The following is a 5,403-nucleotide window of genomic DNA, read 5'->3' on the forward strand; positions in this document are numbered from 1 at the left end:
GACGACGAATTGGATATTAAAGGTAAGAAAATGTATTGGATTTGCAAAGGGAATTTTGTTGGGGGTAGTGGGGAAATGTAAGTCCATGACCTTCCTCATTTAACTAACCCAATTTTATCGGGGGGCAGTAATTTTTGTGAACTGGCTCACAAATGTTTTAATTTTAAAGCTAAGCAGCAGTGGTAGCTTCACAATTGGTAGAATAATTTTATTTTATTTTTGCTAATTTTTTGTTAAATGGAGCTCTTTACTTTTCTTTGAAAAACTTATTTTGCGGAAAAAGTTTTTTTTAATTAATTTCTGTTCGTTTTATAATGAAATAGTCTTTTCAGGGAAAACGAAAATAATACTTTAAGTCTTTTCGTTTTTAACGACTTTAAGACTTTAATACTGTAAGACTTTATAGTTTGGCCTGCTATTTGTATTCTGGAGATAATTTTTCAGCAATGTTTAACGACATACACCCTTCTAAAAATCTGGACAAAAATAGTAGTGTTTAATTTAGTTTCTTACCTCCTCTAGTTGACCTGAAATGGAAGACTTGATACCATTTGCAAAAAAATATGTTTACTTTCTTTGATAGCTTGGATACACTTACGCTATTTTGATTTGGTTAAATTTTAGGAGCAGAAGTAGTCCCGAAAGTTTGAACATAATACCCTCAGTCGTTCTTGGGATACTGCTGAGATACCTTATTGGGAATTAGCATTAACACAGTGAATTTTTATTTAATCTTAAGGAAACATTTTTTTTTTAAACACATTGGGCAATTGGGTGGGTGGGCGTGGGAGAGGGATTAGTAGCCCTCCAATTACTTTCGACTATTAAAAAGCCCATCTGGCCTTTCTATTTTCAATCAAATGAGCCCTTTTTGAAGTTTCCACGACAACTCCTTCGATAAGAAGTGCCCTGGTCTAAACAACAACAACAACAAAAATAATACATTATACCAACATCGCTCTTTACTATAAAAATGTCAAGCCTTCCAATCACTGTCGACTATCGAAAAGGGCACTAGGCCTTTCGATTCCCAATCGAATGAGCACTTTTTGAAACGACAATGTTTTCTATGAACACCTTATATGCCCCCAGGGGATAAATTACAACCCTTACCCTAAGGGCTGTTAGGGTGGTTGTCATCCTCTAAGACCTAACTTCCAGAACTTTCAACTACGTTAAACAAAATGGCTATATCAAAATTTAGATTGGATGTGTTTGGGAAAATGATGGAAGTAAGAGGGGCGGTAGTAGCTGTCGAATCACTTTCAACTATTAAAAATGGCAATAGCCCTTTCAATTTCCAATCAAATGAGCCCTTTTGAAGTTTCTACGACAAAACTCAACAAAAATCTTATATACCCCCAGGGCATAGCATACAACCCTTACCCTGAGTGCTGGGGGGTGTCATTCTCAAAGACCTAATTTACCAGAACTTTTTACTACGTTGAACAAAATTGCTATCTGAAAATTTTGACTGGATGTGTTTGAAGGAATGGTGGGCGTGAGAAGGGGGCTAGTTACCCTCCAATCACTTTCGACTATTAAAAAGGGCACTAGCTCTTTCAATTTCCAATTGAATGAGTCCCTTTTAAAGTTATACGACAACTCTATAAATAAAAACCTTATATACCCCTAGGGCATAACTTACAACCTTTGCCCTTGGGGCTCTGGGGGGTTTGACATCCTTAAATACAGAATTTCCAGAACTTTCAACTACGTTGAACAAAACGGCTATCTCTAAACTTTTATTTAATGTTTTTGGGGAAATGGTGGGCATAAGAGGGGGGTTATTTACTCTCCACTCACTTTCGCCTATTAAACAGGGCAATTTCAATTTCCAATCAAATGAACCCTTTTTGAAATTTCTACAACAACTTTCTACATAAACTTTATATGCCCCTGGGCATAACTTACAACCCCTGCGCTGAGGGCTCTGAGGGGGTTATCATCCTAAAATACCTAATTTCAAGAACTTTCCACTAAGGCTAACAGAATGGATATCTCAAGATTGTGACTGGATTTGGTCAGGAAAATGATTGATGTGAGAGTGGCGCTAGTCGCTCTTCAGTCACTTTCAACTATTAAAAAAGGCACTAGCCCTTTCAATTTCCAATTGAATAAGCCCTTTTAAAGTTTCTACGACAACGCTTTCAATAAAAACTTTTTATGCCCCAAGGGCATAAATTACAACCCGGGCCCTGAGGGCTGTGGGGGGGGGAAGAGTTGTCATCCTTAAGGACTCAATTTCCAAAACTTTCAACTATGTTGAATAAAATGGCTATCTAAATATTTTGATTGAATGTGTTTGGGGAAAAGATGGGCGAGAGAGGGGGATTAGTTGCCCTTAAATCACTTTCGACTATTAAAAAGGGCATTAGCCCTTTGAATTTCCAATTGAATGAGCCCTTTTTCAAGTTTCTACGACAACACGTTCTATAAAAACCTTATATGCCCCCAGGGCATAACTTATAAACCTTGCCCTGAGGGCTCTGGGGGGGGTCGTCATCCTTATAGACCTAATTTCCAAAACTTGAAACTATGTTGAATGAAATAGCTATCTCAACATTTTGATTAGATGTGTTTGGGGGAAAGTTGGGCGTGAGAGGGGGGCTAGTTGCCCTCCAATCACTTTTGACTATTAAAAAGGGCGCTAGCCCTTTGAATTTTCAATCGAACGAGCCTTGTTGGATGTTTCTACGACAACACCTTATATAAAAAAAAAAAAAAACTTATATGCCCCCAACGCATAACTTACAACCATTGCCCTGAGGGCTGTCGGCGACTGTCCTCTTCAAAAACATAATTTCTATCTGGAAATCAACTACGCTTAACAAAATGTCTATCTCAAAATTTTAATTGGACGTCTTTGGGGAAATTGTGGGCATGGAAAGGGTGTTAGTTGCCTTCCAATCACTTTCGACTATTAAAAAGGGCACAAGCCACTCCCATATCCAATCGAATGATTCATTTTTGAAGTTTCTACGACAACTCCTTCGATACGAAGTACCCTGTTATGGAAAAACAAAAAACAAAAAAATAAATGTACATTGTGCCAACATCGTTCTTATATGCCCCAAGGGCATAACTTAAAACCCTTGCCCTGAGGATTGTGGGGGAGTGTCCTCCTCAAAAATATATTTTCTATCTGGAAATCAACTACGCCGAAAAAAATGGCTATCTCTAAATTTTGATTGGATGTTTTTGGGGGAATGATGGGCAGGGAGGGGGCTAGTTGCCCTCCAATCACTCTTGACTATTAAAAAGGCCACTCTAATTTCCAATCGAATGAGCCCTTTTCAAAGTTTCTGCGACAACTCCTTCGATACGAAGTGCCCTGGTATGGAAAAACAAAAAACAAAAAATAAATAATGAATTATGCCAACATCGTTCTTTACTTAAGCAGCGCGATTGCGCTGCCTCTGATAGCTGACGGATGTTAACTAACTCGTGTTTACCCACCTGTCAGAATATGCTTCGATTTGTTGAAGCACTTTTAAAATAGCAGACCAATTTACAGTGAAATATCTATGACGCAAGAAAATAAGATTATTATATAACCGATAGAACTAGGCGATGGCAGGAGGGGTTAGGTACTTGTTTTTTTCATATAGAGAAGTATATCGGTTTAAATTTAAGTCATCGTATTTTTTTTTTGGGGGGGGGGCAGGATTACACCATTTTTAATTTACTTAGAATCTTATCTGTAGGTATGCTCGGATCATACCATTTTTCAAATTTCTTCTGTCACAACTCACTTCGATTGTTAGACGGATGAATTTCCACGTTTGTAAACAGATTTTATGCTCTGAAGGAACGATGGAATTACCCGGTATATTACCCGGTGAGAAGAGAAACAAAGTCATGTAACAAGAAAATATCAAATGAAAAAAAAATCATCATTGTAGCAGAAAAATTAAGAGTATTAACAAAATATCTTTAAAATATATGAAATATACGTTTATAATTTTTTAAATGTCCTCCAGTTTTCTAAAAGCTCAATAAATGTTTAATAATATACCTTCCTTCAATAGCAAAAGTATTAGAAGGTATAATATACCTTCCTTCAATAGCAAAAAGTAATGACACTCCTGTACGCATGAGAAGATAAATAGACTGGATAACCGATTAATTTCCCACTGAAATCTTGGCTTTCAGGAGGAAATAAATTTAAACTCTTTGACCAGTAAGACTAACGACAATATTATAAATTATTGAAATTACGGTAAGTCAACCTTTAGGAAAAAGATCCAATTACAAGGTCAAAAATCAAATAAAGCTTTCGATATTTCACTCTAAATTTATCAATGTAAGTAGTACAGCCATAGTGCTTTTGATCACGCCCAGAGCCACTACTCTTTTCTTCTTTAGTATTTGAACGGCGTAGGCGTTTCCGTTAGGTGTTTTACTAGCCTCACGACAGGACATGGTGTACTTGTAATGAGGATGACGTAGGCAAAAGGATCGATTATTATGGAAATTCTAGAAGGAATATCAATAGATATTTTTGTTCTTTGAGATGAAACTTTTTGTAGTTGCTAAAGAGATAGGATGGAGATTCAAATGTATTGTTATAAATCAAATGATGTGACCTTCACAAGAACACAATTATTTGCAAATGTGTTTGAACGATTTTTTTTTACACAGATGACGCAGCATGACCATTTAAACTGTCATTTTTGTTTTTTTGCGAATGTATGGGCCTGATGAGAATGTTATTTGGAACTATCCCTTAGAAGAAAATGATAAAACTTTTCGAGAAGATGTTGGGAAATAGATTACCATCCATTGCCCATGGTAGTTCTTTGCCCTTAGCACGCTATGGGCCTCGGCACTTCCTGCCCCATGGCATTCAAACCCCATTGCTCATCATGGCCCAGGACACTCACAGCCCCCTGTGGCACTCCTCCATTCGTGGTACATTATGGGACCCTGGCACCCCGTGACTCTTACCCCCCTAAGAACTTATTCTCAATATTTTACTTTAAAACTTAAGGAAACTGACCCTGGCCTTCTGTGTGTAGGGGGGGAGGGTAGCTGCGCTCTGATCACTTTGACTCTTAAAAAGGGCGCTAGAGCTTCTGATTACCAATCCAATGAGTCCCCTCCAAAGCATATACGATCACCTTTTCTATATGAACCTTTAATACCCCCAGGGCACAACTCACAACTCTTGCGCTGAGAGCTGTAAGGGGAGGGTGATTGTTCTTCCTCACAGACACAATTTCCAGACCCTTCAACTACGATAAAATAAATTGGTATCTCTAAATTTTGATTGGAGATTTTAAGGGAAATGATGAGCATGGAGGGGGGGCTGGTTGCTCTCAAATCAGTTTTACTCTTAAAAAGGGCACTATAACTTCCAACTTCAAATCAAGTAAGCCCCATCTGAACTTTATACGACAG

This window comes from Artemia sp. Qi Xiang Cuo, chromosome 12 (genome assembly GCF_049724085.1).
Source record: "Artemia sp. Qi Xiang Cuo chromosome 12, ASM4972408v1, whole genome shotgun sequence".
Lineage (NCBI taxonomy): Eukaryota > Metazoa > Arthropoda > Branchiopoda > Anostraca > Artemiidae > Artemia > Artemia sp. Qi Xiang Cuo.